General features: G+C 39.1%; 1 protein-coding gene across 1 annotated transcript in view; it reads left to right on the top strand.

Moving 5' to 3' along the window:
- Positions 1-19135, top strand: part of CHL1 (cell adhesion molecule L1 like) — a 266472-nt gene that overhangs the window by 45791 nt on the left and 201546 nt on the right. The window contains exon 2 of the mRNA XM_030885602.2: positions 9609-9688. The gene's annotated coding sequence lies outside the window, so the exon portion shown is untranslated. The remainder of the gene's footprint in view (positions 1-9608; positions 9689-19135) is intronic.

Here is a 19135-nt window from a genome sequence, read left to right as displayed (position 1 = left end):
AGTGCAGAGGTAGGCATAGTGGCAGTTCCAGTTTGATGAAAAATGAAGACAGCCTGGCAGGTTGCTTGTGACCTATTCACAGCTAACAAATGCCAGAGTTAGTCCTGTGTCTAAGTTTCTTGGCTTTATATTAGAGTATGGAATTTTCTCTGTTATTCTCCCTTTTTCACCAATAGACCTCTTTTCCAGAAATATAACATGGGGCACTTACAATTCACACTCTACAGTTAAGGCTGAACTCAACCCATTCCAGGCAAAATCAGATATGCCTTTCTTTCCTCACACTTTTCTTTCATTCCTAATGAATCAAAATATCCAGTATCCTAGAAACCTTCAGGGTATCTGAGAACACTAATGTTTAAAACTAGAGAAATCTTCCTGACATATACATCTGCTTTTGCCATTTTCTGTTAAAAACCCACAGCAGTCTGTTCCACACTGAAGTTTAATGATCTCGGTGTGACAGTTAGGGCTCCTCACACAGCATTGCCGTCTAACTTTCCATTCCTACTTCTTTTTATCACTATGTCCCACCCTCACAGACACCCACCATGATACATCTCTGCACCAAGCTCTTAGGCTTCTGAGTTTTCTCTTTTTCTCTTCTTCTATCCTTAAAAGAAATGCCATCTCTCTGTGTTCAGTTACAAGAATAGGACTGCTTACTTACATCAGCAAAAGTAAGTAGGCAGTTTTCAGGGGAAAATGTTTTTTCTTTTAATTTTCATCGTGGTTATTTTGGTTCAAAATAGAAATTTCCCGTCATCAGGAAATACACTTATGAAATTAAATTGTTTGCAGTATAATTTATTGTATTTTTTGTTCTCTTCCCCCATAAGCAATGGTGACAGTTTCATATATTTCCGTCTAATATTAATTTGCCTCTGTGCTTTTAATTGAATTCATGGTCTATTTAAAATTTTGTAGTACTTTATTTAACCTTATATAATGTAAGAACTTTCTTCCAGCATTAAATATTCTTGGACAATGCATACTTTTTAAGAAATGCTAAATTTTTTGTACATAAGCTATGTATTAATAAATCATTATTTCTCTATTGTTAAGCATATTAATTTCCCCAAAACTTTAACTGTAGTAAATTACGTTCAATAAATATATTCCAAAATATTTGATCATATCTTAATATGCTTAATCTAAATAGAAGTGGGATTTCTAGACGTATGGCTATTGACAGAAGCATCTTAAAACAGAATTATTATGTTAGGTTATTTAATATCAAGATACAATGTTCTTAATGTTGATGTTGTCAACCAAAATGCCATTTTTTGCTTATCTATATCAATTTATCTATGGAGGGGCCTTAAAATACTGTGGGAGATCCCATTATCTTTTACCTTGATTTTTCCATGGATTTTTGAAGCCCCTTTGTGTTATCTGTATGTGTGTATGGCTATAGCAGTAGTTCAATATTTATATATCATTTTAGGAACTACACACAGAAACTGTTAGTAATAGTCATCATTTTCAGAAACTTACTTTTTATTTTATGTGTGTTCATATGCGTCTCTGTGAATATACATCCTGAAATTGTGTTTAACCAAATCTCGGTGGTAAGCATCTAGTACCTTCATAAAAACATAAACATAACTTAGTAGCTCCCCACCTTATCCAATTCTTATGTCCTGCAAATCCTTGCTAAAGTCATGAGTCCTGAGTGAAACAGAAGATCCAAGTGAAATAGTGAAATGACTAGAAAATTCCTTATTATCCCCAAGGACCACAATGGTATGAAAACCAAGGTTATGATCAAGTCTAAAACAGGAAGACAGGGATGTGACTCTCTGAATGGTTTGGACAGAAAGGAAGATGGACCGAAATCCAAGGGAAAGAGAGCTTAGCCAGGTTATGGAGCTTTGTGGAGATGATAAGAAAGCAAGAGATTTTGGGACCCACACTTGCAAATGGCCTGGGTCCGGCGGAGGCTGAAAGTTTCTTGCATAAATACTCTGACCAAAGTAACAGGTGCAATGACTGAAATATGAAATGGAGAATAATATCCTGCTATCATATTTGTTTAGACAAGTTTGTGTATTCCAGGAATAAAGGGCTCCCCACTCACAGAAGTGCCTTGACCATAGTAATGGACACAGTGCAGCCAAGTAATACATATTTGAGTGAATAAACAAGACTTTCTTTTGCAACGTTTGACATGGAAAGCCCTAGTAAAAGTGATCCTAACTTCTCTGTACACCTAAAAGTGCATGAAAGATTTTCAGGCACCTTTTCTTATTAATTTCCATGTGGCTTTTATAGATTTGTATGTGTGTTCTTTAACCATGATGTAGAATAGGTGGGTCACTATGCCTGCAACCGTAACAACCAACGAAGAAGCCGCATGGTGAATCTGTGGGACAGGGTCCAACTGTCCCTGGGAGTTTCTGATACTGTGACCCTTTAGGACAGTGGTTCTCAGCCTTCCTGCTGCTGCAACCCTTTCATACAGTTCCTCGTGTTGTGGTGACCCCCAACCATAACATTATTTTCATCGCTACTTCATAACTGTCATTTTGCCACTGTTATGAATCGGGCAACCCCTAGGCAAGGGTCATTCGACCCCCAAAGGGGTCGTGGCCCCAGGTTGAGAACCGCTGCTTTATTAGCCTATAGAGGCTGGTCTTCCTCTCAGCAGTCTGTTTAAAAATTGTCCTCATGAGACCATAATACTTTTGGCAAATGTAAGACTTCCATTGTACAGCTGCATGCTAGAAAATCATTATGTAACCTTAGGCAATGAGTCATATCGTGGTGCCTCTGTTTTTGTTATTATTAATCTTTAAAATTAAAGCATTAAAAATATCGACCTCATGAAAGTGTAAGGTTAAGATGAGTTAATCTTTAGAAAGCACTGTCTGGTAAACCGCACATGAATGCTTCCTGTTACCCTTATGAAACAAACCTGCCTTGGCAGTTAACTGGTCCCCTTGGGTTTTAGCCAAAGGAAACTTGCTTTGCTGGGATCTGAGATTCCTGTCACATTTTGGGCCTGTCACAAGAGTGCTTCCAGTTTCTAACTGGAAGATCAGTAGTTCGAAACCACCTGTCGCTCTGAGGAAGAAAGATGAGGATTTCTACTCTGATAAAAAGTTCTTTACAGTCTCAGAAACTTCCAGGGGCAGTCTTCCCTGTCTTATTTGGTCACTGTCAGGTGGCAGCAACTCGATGGTAGTGAGTGAGTTGTGAGTGTCACCTAGGGTTATGTATTATCTGGAGTTAAGCACATAGTCAATCTTGAAGGTACAGCTCACAAGACTCCCCTTATTTTTGACATTTTCCTAGGGCTCTCAGAATCCCCTTAGTCTCTGATCATTTTCTCCTAGAATTCATAGAACTCACTGTAAATTATTATATTTCACAGTTATGATTCATTGATTAGAAGGAAAGGATACAAGTTAAAAATCAAGCAAAGAAACCCATGCATTGGGCAGAGTCAAGGAGGAGTTTCGGGCTGTCCTCTCCCTGAGTGGTCATTGATCACCACCAACACTTGCACCAGGCAACAAGGTGTGACAACAGGCACAGCGTATTGCCAACAGGGAGCTCATCTGAGCTATCGATATCCTTAGTTTCTATTGGGGTTACAGCACATACTTCCCACAAAGATACTTCTCCTCCAGCTCATCCCAATATCGCTTATGTTAAGTTTTTAAGTTCTCAGACGCAGGATATAGAACATTATGTTTTCCCATTGTCCTTGATGTCCGCTGAGGCTTATGGTCCTAATCGTTTTTTGGTTTCAGTGTTTCAGTCCAGATGTCTAAGTCGTTCCTCACACATGTCCCTATATGCTCTATTAAGTATATGCGTGTATGCATAGCATACACTCCCCTGTGGCCTCCCTCATCTATTTAACATACATATTTAGCTGTGTATCTACTCATAAGTTACTTTTAGTTATGATTACTGATTAGTTAGGACCGCTGATGCAGGACTATATGCTGTAGCACTGGCTTCCTAAATCAACCAAACTCAATGCAACCAAATTGATTCTGACTCCTAATGACCTTCTCGGACTGTGTAGAACTTCCCCTGTTGACTTTCTGTGACTGCAAATCTTCACAGGTGGAGCTAGCCACGTCGTTCTGCTGTGGAGGGGCTGGTGGGTTCTATCCCTGTGGTTAGCAGCTCAATACGTAACCCACTACACCATAGTGCTCCTTAGCATTTACCTTACTTGTCTGCAACTTACATAGAGCTCCTTAGCATTTACCTTACTTGTCTGCAACTCTTTTTGATGGCAGAATATTGACTTCAATATTGATGAAAAGCTCAGATTTTCTCAGCTTAGTCTTTTAAATCATTAGAAGATAACCAGTGTTCAAAATGAATTGAGAAAAAAATTAAAATAAAATTTTAAAGTGCTTTTAGTACCAAGTGCCAAATGTGTGTGTTTCATTCAATACACATTATGAAATGACCAACACCGTACACCACCCGTAATGGTGTCTGGACACTGGGGAGGCAAATATTAATAATATCGCTTTCTTGCAGCTTTGAAGAGTTCACAAGCTGGACCACCACATTGTGGAAAAACCCTGCATGTCTTATGAGAATAAGCTTGTAGCTGGCCATGTGTGTGATTTGCATAGCAATTGTCAAGATGTGTGTGTCACCATCTGGAGTGGCCTTTGGAACCCTACTCAGAGATCTTGCAGCTTGGATCCCACCACACAATAAACACTGACATCACCATCAGCCAGTCTTATGATTTCCCCCCAGTGCATATGAAAGTTAGGTGCATCCTGCTCTGTCGTCTGTTAAGTGCACAATAGCATTGTGAATCGATTGATACGATGCAAAGCTTACCAAACTATGACGCAGAGGCATGAAATGCGTACATCATGCTGCTGGAGACATGGACCTGATAGACTTGACATGAACCTACAACTGACTTAAAAAAGTGAAAGAAGCCATAACTCTGAAACATAGTCACCCATGAAGCAATACATTGAGGGATGCCTGCATCTTCAAAAGATTTCTAGTCATCTCACAAAGAAGTAGGTTGGGGTGTGGAGAGGAGTCGTTGTCCTGTCATTGGTGTCCTTGGGACGATTATGGGGATGTAGCTATCATCCCTGCTGCTGCTCACCGCGACAGGAGCTCGGAGCAGGCACCCTTTACAGAACTTATGAGTCCCAGCCCTCTGCTAAATGTCATACATGTTAGTCCTATGTGCCAAACCCATCCTGCACGTATCTTCCATTATACCTCATTTGTCAATGAGCTATATACCATCCTGAAAGTTTGCAGGATTAGCTTAATTTCATACTGAGACGAATACACACTTTACTATATTTCCTGCCTAGATGTGTACTTTTTTTTCGGTCTGCTACAGTGTCCCTTTTGTGTGCCACATTGGTGGTAAACTTCCCCTTTATCCTCTTCAATGCATTGTACTCAGACCTGTGACTGTCAAGGTCACAAAACTTCGCAGGTGCCTATCATTTGATGTGCACCTCTTTCATGCAGCCATTCATTAAGTCGTTGAAAATCGCATTATTGGGTTTTGTTCTGGAGCCCGGCAGTGGCACTGGGGCGAGTTCAGCAAGCAGAACATGCCTTTTTGGAGTTCAAGCCGTATTACCGTCGAAGCTAGCAGTGATATTTATGAACAGCCCTCTTACCCTTCAGCTACTTTTGTGTAGAATGGAATTGCAATCTACATATGATTTGCTGTCAATATAGTGAGCAGGGTGCAAGAGTGTTTCACTTCAGCAATATTCTCCAGAGGTGCCATGTTGGCAAATGCTATGTTTTTCTATTGCTGAGCAACTCACGAAGTTGTGCGTTTGCCTGTGTTGTGTTGCATGTTGTTTCCATGTTGTGCGAAATGTCCTCTTTTCAAACACTAGATAAACTGAAGGCAGCCAGATGGTCATGCGAGGGGAGACGCATGGACACGCTTTCAGGAGAGGGAGAGCTCCCAGATCACAGTTGCACTAGGAACACTTGTACAGTTGTTACTACTTCTTGGCACTTGAATAAAGTCTATTTTTCTTCTAGTACATGCTCTTTCATTTTGTTCCTTTAATTTTTTCCCCCAGTGCATATAGTTGGTTTTATTTTTGCCTACGCTTTTTTACTTTCAGCAATAGCCTCATCTCACCCTTTAATGAAGACAGCACATCAGTAAGAGCCCAGAGACCTATATTACCTTAACATGCTTCTAGATTTTTCGGATGTTCTTTTTCAGCATTCCTTTCAATCTTTAAATTTAGGAAGTATAAGGAATAATCGTGGGAGAACTGTCAGGAAATCGGTGTACTGCTGACCCAGCAGCCAATCCAAGGGAGAACGAGGCGGCGTTCTGATTCTGTGGAGATTTACAACCTCAGAAGCCTGGTCTAGGGCTGCTAGGATCAGAATGGACTGGATGGATGGGTGTGGGGTGGTGGATTTATGTGTGTACCGCTTAGAAAATAAACATAGGAACTTAAAGAAAAAGTATTTCCACCAAGAATAGAAAATGCTGATCTCTAAGTATCTCCTCTTATGGGGGTGGGAGAAAGAGTAAAGATTTCTAGGGCAAACAACTTCAAAAAACATTTAGTATTTTGCTTAATACAGTAAATGTGGAATGGGTCTGAGGTTTCCTTGGTCTATAAGCAAAAAACAAGCTCACTGCCATCAAGTTGATTAACCCCTTTCCTGCTGAATCAATGCCTACTCATTGGCCCTAGAGGACAGAGTAGAACTTGCTCTGTAAGGTTCCCAAGGCGTTGGCTACTTAGAGAACTGCTGGCCACGTCTTTCTCCTGTGCAGCAGCTGGCGGATTTGAACCCTAGTTCTTTTAGACAGTAGCCCCACACTTAACCCAATGAACCGGTAGGACTCCTTTAGACTATAGTAGTATCTATAATGTACTCTCTTTATAATATGTGAGCATATGCCCTCAATATGTACATATACTAAATTATGTGGATATAAATAGCGTGATGTATTATCACAAGAAAAGACACAGAAAAGAAAACAAAAGAACGAGGTAAAAATAAAATAGATATTATATATGAAGGGGCCTCAAGAACACAAGGAAAAGACATTGAAAGATAATCAACTTTTTCCATGAACTTTCTGAAGCCTTCCTCATATATGCAGAGAAATGTTCCGTATTGAAACTATACTCTAATAGTATTGTTGTAGTCTGAAGATTTGTCTCTCCAGCACATTTTGGAGAGTATGCGCTTTAACATGATGGAATGGAAGAATACAGATATGATCTCTCTCTCCCCGAGAGAGAGCACCATTAATGTGAGTGCCATTGCTACCAGAGTTGAATGAAGCAGATGAGAGCTCAGCAGGCATCTGCTGCCGCTGTGAGCATACATGTAAGCTTGATTGGCAGCTACAGTCTCTGAGCTCAATGCCAAACAATCATCCTGAAAATCCCGGGCAAGGTGGTGAATAATTGAGCACAGGCACTGATTTCTGTGGTCATTGGGGTCAATGAGAGGAGTAAGAAAGTTGGACCTGTTGGGAAGAGCCACCTGTGTCTTCTACACCACATGCATGGCTCTCGAACAGACACCTCAGAGCTTCCCTACTGGGCAACAAAAGTGGCTCCTGGCTGTGAAATATATCAGTTTTCTGATGTTCTTTAATACTGGAGTAAATAAAGCGCACTCTATATTAAAGCCTTGAACCTTAACCTCAGCAAATGGGGTGGGGATTAGGTCAGCAAATCTCATTTGGAATCAATGTGCAGATGCTTCATTTTTCACTTCCTCTAACTGAATGTCCAGTTTAATACACAGAGCAGACTGGGAACAACACACCAGTGGCCAGTTTCTGTATTCCTCTATTTAGTAAACCTCTTCTATTACCCAGCTTTAGTAAAGGTGATTAGACTCCAGTAATAATAATATATACTATAGGGCCCACTGGTTAGGAGTCATATGAAATGCTATTGCAAGTCTTGTTATTCTTTCATAAATAATTCTGCTTGTTATAATAATGCAAATAATAATATTATCAGAAGTAGGCCTAATGGGATTGAAATCAGATTAGTAAGCAAAAGAATAAAGGGGAAAGTCATGGAAGTGTGTTGCTTGGTCAAGTACAAAGCCATGGGACTATTCTTATGCTTGCCAGAAAAGAATTTTCTTTTCATAATATCAGTGTGAGGTTCTTAGGACGAATTGCAATCTGTTCATAACTTCCTGGCAACAGCTCCTGGAATAAGGCCAAAGGGATTGTCAAATAACATGCAGAAAAGGACGTGGGTTGTATCTGAATATTTTAGCCATCCTTCTTTATCTTAGAAAGGATGTTGTCATTTCAGAAATCTCTTCAATTAATCTTCCCTATCGAAATGAGTTGGAATTATTAGCTAGAACTTAGTTCTTCTGAATGAAGTTCACTAACTTCCCAAAACTGGTGTGCAAAACATTCTTTGACTTAATCAGAGTTTCCTTATGCCTCACAGGAAATATGGGCTTTTCAAAGGCATATTCATGGGACAGAATCCAAGGAGACGCTTATAAGCAATCTTTCAGAGATCAGGAGCCAATCCTTGAGTCATATGGCAATTAAAAATGAAAGGATTGTCTACAATTGGTAGAAACACATCCTCTGTTTCACATGTTGATTTTGAAAAAGATGAGAGACTTGGCAAAGCACACCTGGGTGAGAGATCGTCTCTTGAATTGATCGTTTATGTTAACTCCATAATTCACCGAGGGCTTCTTGATAGAGCGTTCGTTGTGTTTTGCTTTGACAGATTGGCTGCAGCATCAGACAAAAGTAAGTGACTAACATAGAAAAAAGGAGGAAAAAAGAAAGCGCTTCGTGGAGTTCTGCCAAGTAGAAATACTTACAAATGTTGGCCTGTTGTAAAGTACTTCAACTTTTGAGGGAAGGCATGTCAATCATATTTCTTTTTTTTTTAACATTTTATTAGGGGCTCATACAACTGTTATCCCAATCCATACACACATCAATTGTGTAAAGCGCATTTGTACATCGTTTCTCAAAACATTTTCTCTCCATTTAAACCCCCGACATTAGGTCCTCATTTTCCCCCTCCCTCCCCGCTCCCCCCTCCCGCATGAGCCCTTGATAGTTTATAAATAGGTATTTTGTCATGTCTTGCCCTGTCCGATGTCTCAAACAGGAAGGGTAAAGGGAGAATGGGTAGGAAAGAGGGAACCGATTACATGGAACTGTGTGTGACCTCCTCCCTGGGGGACAGACAACCTTAAAGTGGATGAAGGGAGACGTCAATCATATTTCCAAAGAGAAATGTAATTACGTGGTTGCGTTACACATGCCTACCCTTTCAGATGCTACAATTTATGGACAAAAATCCAGGGCACCTTTTGGGTGAGCAGAGCCATGCTGTCGCTGAGGTAGTGGATGGGCATGTAGCAGCAGATGCTCTGGGGAGCCCAGCTCTTCTCTGATGCTCCTGGGTCACCAGGAGTCAGAGCTGACTTGAAGGCGTCTGGCACTAGTGATAGTTATGGGGGTGGTGGGCTTAAGAAATATTTAAATCAATTTTATAACACAAGAATAAAAAGGTCAGCATTAATGTAAAAGTGCTCCCTAAAATTCAGATTATTTGTAAAATTATAATCTTTATATCCCACTCTAGGTGCTGTAACCCGCTAACCATGGTCTTGTTTTAATACTGTATACGCGTCATTGTGGAACCGAGGGACACTGCATTTCCTGGTAAGAATGTTTTCCTTACACTGTTGCTTTGTGCATTTTTTAGTGTACTCAATTATTACACTGTGGTGTAGAGCAGGACGAAGGAGTGACGCAAAAGAAGGAGGCTGCCACAGAACCGAGGTGTTTGTGGTAACCTGGAAATGGAATATGGACTAGAGCTGTACTATTGGAGGGTTGCCTCCCTCTCTTTTGGAAAAACAAAACCTTAGTTAGCTGACCTGTTTATCCTGGAGATATTTATCTACATATAATTTTAATAGAAAATTAATCCCATCATCTGGAACTGAGAAGGTGTACTTCTTAGGAGGCTTATAGGTTCAGTTGGAAAACTGGTAATTTCAGAAGTCAATGGAACCCCCCCCCCCCTTCATGCTCCCAGAGGTTTCCACCATTAGACCTGGTCCTTGGCTTTGGATCAATGGGAAATCTGACTTGAATTCTCAAGTGCACGTGCTTTTGTAACGTTCTTGTGTGTTAGCAGGTTGAACGAATTTCAGTGAGTTTGGAATTGTGTGTAAAAGTTCTTTGAAGAGCTGGGTACACAATATTGAGGCTGTGGGCTAACTATTTAGCCCCGGTAAGTCTCCACTGGATGATTCCCAACAAAAGGCATGATAGTGTCAATTGCCCATAGGTGCAGATTAAATGAGATTACATCTGATATTGCATTTGAATACTGCTTTGTCTGTAGTATTGTTCAATAATGCTAACTATTAGTATCATTACTTGTTTTTAAAGATAGAATGATTTCAAGGGAAGATTGTCTTTTGCAAACTTTTTTCTTTCTGAAGATGACATTTTGTCATCAAAAAATGTGAACTCCTGCAGAATCAACATATTGTTGGGGGCAGGATGCTTCTATGTGTTGGGGTCTTAATAATTACAATGAAGACGATGAGGGAAGACATAGAGCACTTTGATTTTATGACTCATTATTAGGAAACCTAACATTTGGTAACCCTGAAGACTTTACAAATAGTTGGGGTGAGGGTATTCCAAAAATACAACTATGAACCAGCTGCGTGTATGTGACTTTGATAACAATAGCTCTTTCCCTGTGTTCACTCTCCCCTTGGGAACTTGCTCCAACAGGACTCCTCTGCATCAGTTTTCCAACTCACATTAATCTGAAGATCTGGTAGAAGATTAAAAAGCACTTGAGATATACCCTGATGTCTTTAGGGAACACTTTTCCAAAAATCCAATTAACCAGATTACTTGATGACGGTTTGTGATTGGTACATTTATTCCATTAAAACACTGATGGTTTCACTTTAAATGGATTACTAGTTCATAAGGAACTTTGGTAAATCTGTGAAAATAATGGATCAAATACAAAGCTCAATATTAAATCCTTAAAAGATATTATGCTGCCACAAAGAATCTTAATTACAGTTGTCATAATGATATATTAATACTTGTGTCTTTTGACATCATGAAAATGGATGGTAACCAGGGAGAAGCATTGCCCACTCATCACAATGCATTCTTTCCTTTCTTTTATTGAATTATGTTTATTTATTGTGTTTTTCTTGATGATTGATCAAATCATTATTTCTCACTACAAAGAAAGCTCTCCTCCCATCACTGTTTGCATTGTGATGGTTCAGGAATTCAGCTATGCAGCTTGCAGGAAATGTTTATGGCATTGTTGTCCTACCATAAGCACACACACACACACACACACACACACACACACACACACACACCCCTTCATTTTATTTTGAAAATCCTTCATTAGGAGCTTCCCCACCAGCCTGCATATATAGCTTCTACAGAATTATACAAATGGAATGAAGCTAACCACAAGTGCCTGATTAAACGATAATGTATAAATATTTTGCTGTTATATTTTCAATATTTAAGTGTAGTTAAAATTGTTTAGGGCAAAGCCTACAATTTAGGGATTAGGAATTTTATGACATTGAATCGGATACATCAAATTAAAGTAAGGTTTACTCGTAGGTTTCAGCCATTGTTTTATTTCAGAAATAAGCTCCGTGGATGATTGTATCCATGCATCTTCTCAGAGACCTGCGTTGTTGGAAGAGAGCGACTGCAGCTCCAGGAGCAGAGGGTCACAATGAAATATGTGCTGTGTTAAATAGAGTGGGTCATCTTGCTTCACCAGCTGAGACTGGTTGATGGCGCTTATCTCTGCACACTACTCTGATGGATTTATTGATTTGGTGGGTTTTCTTAGAGGAAAAACTATGGTAAGAGAGAACAGTGTTTTTATTTAAGTCCTAGCAAAATGTTTTCATGTGAGAGAAGATTATAACTGCCTTCTCCTGTTAGTTTCTGACTATTTCACAAGGCTTTGTTTTCAGCGATGCTCCAATCTAGTTCAGAGACTATTTTGAATGCTGTGCTAAACCAGGGCTTGGCTCTCCTACTGTGGAGACTAGATGGAGCAGCCCCTCCTTTTTGAAATGTACAATGTGCTGCCTCCATGCTCTGCACAATCCTCACCTCCTAGGCTGACCCTCCCTTGATCTTAGCTGGGTTTACATGCCTTACTCTCAGTTGCAATTCATTATTTACACGTTGGGCTAATGAACTCATCTTTGAGGACAGTGCCCAGGTCAAGCTTATATTTATACCATTATTACTGAACCCAGAACTAGAGCCACAATGTTGTGTTTTTAGTTGCCATTGAGTTTATTCAGACTCAGTGTGAACTTATGCACATCAGACACTACGAATGTGGGTTTTGGGGGAAGGAGAAAAACATCTAAGTGGAACAGGGGGAGAAAATAGTCTCCCGATAGTCCAGTGCAAACATGCTTTTGGACTGCTTTTTTTCCCCCCAAGAATCTTCCTGGCCGAGTTTGTAGTCACATTTAAAAGTGGTTATTGATGAGCCATCAGCTCTCAGGTTTTCCCACTCGGTCATCAGGGAGCTGTCTTGGGCATTGATGCTGGACTGTGCTAATTCATGTTAGGACAGTTAGGAAATGAAAATATGAGCTACAGTCAAATGAGAATTATGCAAAATGAAAATCTCTCCTCTAGAAAATGCAGAGTGCAAGTCAACTGAAACATCCCTCTCTGTTGAAATATTAAATGTGGTTGTTTTGAGCATCACTTGTGATGGAGTGATAAAAAATTCCATCGGATGCCAGAAAATTATATATAAATAATTAATACGACATATTTTTCAAATAATGATGCCACGTAATACTCTTCCTTTCCGCCCCGTGAGATGGGTGCATCAGCCCTTGATGCCAAAGTACATGCCCACATCCCAGAATTAATCATTGCTACGCAGATTTGATGTCTATGCCTTTTGCATATTGATGAGCTGTTATGTCCCTTTATTGTTGTTTTCCCAGCTCGAGGGACATCAGAAGCCTTGCAGTTCTTAGCTGAACACTCCATTCCCTTCATCATTCTCTTGGCTGCTCTTGGGATTGTCTCCAGTTTGAATACATAATTTTTGATATGGAGATGCCAGAAATGCATTTGTTTCATCTGCAGTCCTTTTAAAGCTACTTTGACCAAAACACACATACAAATAAATGTGATCTCCAAGGCGTGAAAATTCAGTGAGAATTCTGGAGAGAAGCTGTGATATACAAATATGTTGTTCAAAATGCTACAGGTAGATTTTAAGTCTCTAGGGAAGTATTAGAATGGACAGGGTAGCATAGAACAACACCAGGGAAATATGTGTGCATATCAGCATCACAAGGGTCCCGGATAATCATTGTGTGTAAAATAAAAAAAATACAAAGTAAGCCTAGGTCTGTTAAGAATTTGCACTTTTGCTGTTACTGTTATTTTACTATTATTCCACTTTAATGGGATTTTCTCTCTCTCTCTCTCTCTCTCTTCAGTAGACCTGGCCATTTCCCCCCTTCTTTCTGTTTATTTATTTATTTATTTATTATATTTCCTTGAAAATTCAAAAGGCTGGATAGCTTTTATCAAAAGGAAAACAGTTGCTTTGGAATAGCAGAGAAAAGACTTGGGAAAAAGGATCTCTAAAATGTTAAGACCAAGAGACACTGTGAGCCAGCACATCTGAGTGATCTTTATAATAAGTTCATTTTATTATTTTTGTTTCCATTGATATTTGACATGATCGCTCAAGTGGCAACAGGACATACAGCACGTATAATATGGCCCTGAATATGTGTAGCACTCACAGCAAACAAATGGCATTGAGTAAAATGTAATGAAAGCAGAAGATTATGTTTCCTCAACAAAATGCCATTTTACCCTAAGGTAAAATGGGTGGGGGGTGGGGGGGTGGACCAGCCGTAATACTGACACAGGTCATAGGCCCCCTCTTGCCTCTCCAAGGAAAGGGTTTATTGAATTACACACATTTGCAGCTATCTGCAGTCCTAGAAAGGAAGTAAAGCTGTGAAATACATCCTTCTATCACCCACTGAACTGGGGTGAGGACAGCACGAGCAGACAGAGTGCAGTGATGATGGAGGGAATTCAGAAGTCAATCAAAGCCTCTGATCAAGGCTGATGAAGCCTGTCATAAGTGATTCTGCAATGGAAGGAAGCCTTCCACAATGAACACACAGCCCCCGAGCTCCCCAACCTCCAGGAACAAAGTAGACTTGGGGTGGGGGGAGAGAAGAAATACATCAAAGCTCACTAAGAACCCTGTGCACAATATAGTTCCCTTTTCTTGAGAACAGTGTTCAGCTGTTAGGGACATGAAAAGGAATTCGGGGAGTTTTTCTTGATTTTTTTTGTTGCTGTGGCTGTTGGTATATTTGAATGTTACTTTCGAAATAGCTAAATGCTGGCACTGTTAGCTTAAGCTACTCATTTGTAAGTCTTTGGGTAGTGCTTCTATTTGAAGTTGCTTCCTTTTACTTATAGCCTTTTAATTCTTATATTAAGATTCTATCCTCAATGGCATAACAGCAGCTAAATAATTTTTATATTTGCAAAATTTTTGTCTTGAATTTCAGTTGAGTCAGACTGAAGTCCACCTTCACATGCTAGTTGCTAACCCCTGACTCAACCAGCTTTATCAACCCTTTGGTGACTGTTGATGCTTCAAGCCATGTTGCAGGTTTAACCAGTCCTTAACTGTGTACTGATGTTCCTACACCCTGTCCTTCTGACCTTCAAGTTCTCGAGTATTTTAAACCCATACCACTAGTGAAATATTAGAGCAAGGAAAATGGATGTGTTTTGTAAAACATCTTCCCAGTTATTTAATTACAGACACTTTAATTTGTAGTGCTCATAACTGTTTTAAAAATCTGTTTTTACATGATTGTTAAGAGTTTCTAAGTTGAAGATTAAACAAATGAACAAGACCAGAGTTCCTGCCTTCATGATGTGTACAGTCTTTTAAGGCACACATATACAATCATCATACACATAAGAACAAAATTTCAGCTTTGCCCAGTGCTGGGAAGGGGAGTTAACTGTGGGTTTGATCCTGAAAAGTCAAGGAAGTCTTCTTTAAGGAAGTGATACTTGTTCAGAGGTGAGAAGTGCATCAGACTAGAAGCGAGTCCTACAAGGCTCTAGCTATCCGTTCAGTTTTGAGAACTTCATCACTGGGCTTACATTTCTCCTGGGCTATAAATACACTTTGTGAGAGTTTTTGTTGACTTGTTTGTAAAGGAGAAGTTGAAAATCCATCTAAGTATAGTGAAATCCATCTCTATAATAGATAATTTACTCATGAGGGAAATGAATTTTAGTTCCAGAAAAAGCAGAGCTGTAGGCCTAATTGGACAGTTTCAAATTTGAGGACTTGGAACAAATTAGTTAACTTCTCTGATTCTAAAGCTTCTGATGTGCAATACACATCATATTCCTTGTTTCACAATATTATATATAAATATTAGCCATCAGCAGCAGGAGCAGCAGCACCAGCACCACCATAATCACATCATTATCCTTACAATGGATGACTTGGGTTCTAGCACCACTTTGTAGTGTAAATTTAAGGGAATTATTCTCTTTGAATATCAGCTTCAGTCTTCTGTCCAATGAAGGAGTGATAAATTAAATGATTTCCAAGATTCTTTCCTACACTAACTTCCTATGGTTTTCCAAGAAAATTTCTGAAACAATCCCCAAATCACGGGAAGCGTATCTATACATTGATAGGTCAGGAAAGTGTGGGTTTTGGAGAAATAGATGTTAAATAAAGAAGCACAGTTCCACCTCTAAGCAACTTTACTTACATTTCTTTAATCCAAATTTTGGGAGTTTCTATTATCTTAAATTTTACAGCACATAATTCTTCTAGTAAAAAGCTTTTAAAGTGTTTCAGTGGGACATTTAATTTCCCATTATGGTTAGTTTCTCAAATCATTCTCTTTGCAATTGTCACATTTTACACTCCTGTTTAAATGAATTTAGTTTCCCAACTAAAAATATCAAGCTGAGTTGGAAATTGAAATCCAAGGACTGAAAAATCAAATGATAAGTAAGTAGCCTTCAGGCCAAAGTTTTCAACCATCACAACATTGATAAAGATTGCTAGGAGCAGTCTGTGCATTTTTTGTTTTAAAATAGAGAAAAGTATGTGTAAGATACTTGTGGTCATAATGAAATTCCATGATATTTTTAAACCTAGGAAAAGGAAAATGCTGCATTTAATCTCTTTCACTTATTTATTTCAGTTTGTTAATATCTATTTTCAAAGTAGCATCTTTTCTTGATTCTGTTTATGCTTCACTTAAATTACTATATTTTAGATTTTTAAAGGTTTACGTTTGACTATATTTATCTAAAACATTTCATCTTTGTTTGTAGTACCATAGATAAAAAAATGAATCCAGATTTCTTTTTTCTATTTAATATTTGGAAACCTTACCCTCACGAATTATGCTAGATAAATATGTGCTTTCATTCTTGTCTATATGTATACCTGTTCTGAAGACCAATGAGGTTGAGGGAGAGAGTGCTTCAAAAATTTAGTGGGAAAGCTGCCTCTGTCTTTCGATTCTGTCATTTTAATTCTCTCATGTTAAGTAGGTAGTCATGGTGCTATTGGTCCAAACTGAGATGCCAACTTTCTTAAGACCAGTCATTGCGTCAACACCCCACTCATGGAAATCTCATGCACAGTGGAATGATGGCTGGTCTTATGTGTCCTCTCCCATCAGTTGTGGCTTGGACCATTGTGACCCATAACATTTGTGCTGGCGGAATTTTTAGAAATTAATCTCTAGTCCTTTCTTCCCAGTCTGTTTAGTCTTGAAACGCCACTGAAACCTGTTCAGTATCATAGCAACATGCAAGCAACCACTGACTGACCAGTGGTGGCTGTGCAGATGTTGCATTGGCTAGGACTCAAAGCCAGATCTCCCACATTGTCTAGAAAGCCAGCATCCTGCTACTTCATCGACAGCACTATCAGAGCCACTGATTTTTGAATAAGAAGTAGAGCTCAAGTGACCCAACTTTTAGGTCAGGACATAATTCATAGTTCTAGAATTCACATATCTTCCAAAGTAATACAGACCCCAATCAAAGAATGTAAATCTTTGATGTGAGTTGAGTTGGCTAAATTAGTCAATCATTTTCTGATTGACCTCAATTGCTATAGCTTTAAGTGGTTTTAGAGGTATTTTATATTGACTACCTCTTCCAAGTTTTCCTTATATCCCCCATTTTGTAAGCCTATGTGTGAGATGGTTTTCACTTATAAATGTCTAATGACCATGCCTTCACATTGGGTGGAAGACCAGTGGGCGTGCGTTAAGATAATTAAATGGTGGTAGTTATTATAATTATGCAATGACTAACCTGAAGAAGGCCTGCTTATATTGTAGTTATGAATATGTGTTTTGGAAATATAATTGAAGTGGGCTTCAATTTTGAATTTAATAATTGCTAATAATATGTGTTTTTACAAGTTACTTTTTCCCTTGGGCCTTAAGTTTTCTTTTGTAAAATAAAAATGATAGAATTTATGGATTTTCAAAAGTAAACACATTTATGTGATGATGGTATTCTTTATACATAATATGGATTCAATATCATTATTAAAATTAGTTTCAGTGTCCTGACCACAGAACTGATCCTGTGTCTCCTTATGAGCAAATCTTGAGCCCAGTGGTTTTCTATAAAAGGACAGTTAATATGTATTTTTTTGTATAAAGTTTTTGGTAATGATTTATCAAACTTGAGCTGCCAAGAAAACAGAAGCAGCAAGGGTGAGCAAGACGGCATTGATGGAGTTTCAGTTCCTAGATCCTATGACACCTGGGGTTCCTCTGCCTCTTCCATGGATTTTCTTTGGAACAAATCCAATTCCTTTATTTAAGTTCATTTTAATTGGGTTTCTATGACCCACCAATATAATTGAGCATTTGAAATAATAAGGATCACCTTTCTTCATCCCCCAGTGAACATTTCATACTTCCAACAATCTCATATTGCTTATTTGTTTACATATATAACTTCTTTTTTCCTTTTATTTAAATGAAAGTTGCATTTCTATAAGGACTTGCGATGCCCTGTCCTCAACTATTGGAAAATTCTTATAATCTGGTGGTTATTTATTGTTTGCTGCATGAATGGATGAAGGGAGAATGGAATAAATATGTATTTTTATTATTTGACATTTTATTAAGGGCATCCTAATCAAAATTGTGAAGTGTCCCTAGTGGCAGTGGCTAAGAGCTGGGCTGCTAACTGAAAGGTCAGCCATTGAAAATCACTAGCTGCTCCATGGGAGAAAGATGGGGCTTTCTACTCCCATAAAGTTAGTCTTGGAAACTCACAGGGGTAGTTCTAACTTATAAAGAGGTCACACCCCCAAGGAGGCATCATCAAGTTATGACCCAATTCATAGTTGGGGTTCCACCCCTACTTTCACACAGGTGTAAGTTAGCATACTTATCACGTAGCCCACAAGTATCAATCCCTTCAGGAATTGCTTCTGCTGAAAAGAGCATCCCCTTGATTATGGTCACAACCCCTACCAATGAGCTCAAGTCGAATCGGCTGGTGATGGGATGACATAGGTGGCCAGCATTTTCTCCCAATTCAAGACAACTCTGAGGAATTATTCCTGCTTCAGAAGTTCTATAGGTGATGCGTAAGCCACACTACACTGCATCACAGCCCAATTTTCCCCTGTCCAACTCTACTTCCATTACTTTCTTCCAAAAGCATTGCTTTCAACAGTCCTCTGAGGCAGTTTCCCAGGGAAACAAGTGTGCTATGATAACTTCTGAAGACTGCCTTCTTCATCTACCTCTGAGGAGGCAAAGTAATCCAAGATCAGTCGTGTATGGGAGGAGTACAACTCAGAAGACTGACCTACGAAGTGGTTATGTGATCTCTAGAAACGAACAAGCATGCTCAGTTTATCAGGACCGTGAGCCTTGATATGTGGGCAAGCTTTGTGTTTAGTTTTTCTGTTCCTTCAGGCCCAGCAGCAAGATTGCCAACCCCATCTTTAGCTACAATAACTCTGCAATGTGACCCTGTTTTTATGCT

The sequence above is a fragment of the Echinops telfairi genome, unplaced genomic scaffold (genome assembly GCF_000313985.2).
Source record: "Echinops telfairi isolate 266 unplaced genomic scaffold, ASM31398v2 ScPeMD7_31;HRSCAF=116, whole genome shotgun sequence".
Lineage (NCBI taxonomy): Eukaryota > Metazoa > Chordata > Mammalia > Afrosoricida > Tenrecidae > Echinops > Echinops telfairi.
This window is presented reverse-complemented; position numbering and strand designations above follow the sequence as displayed.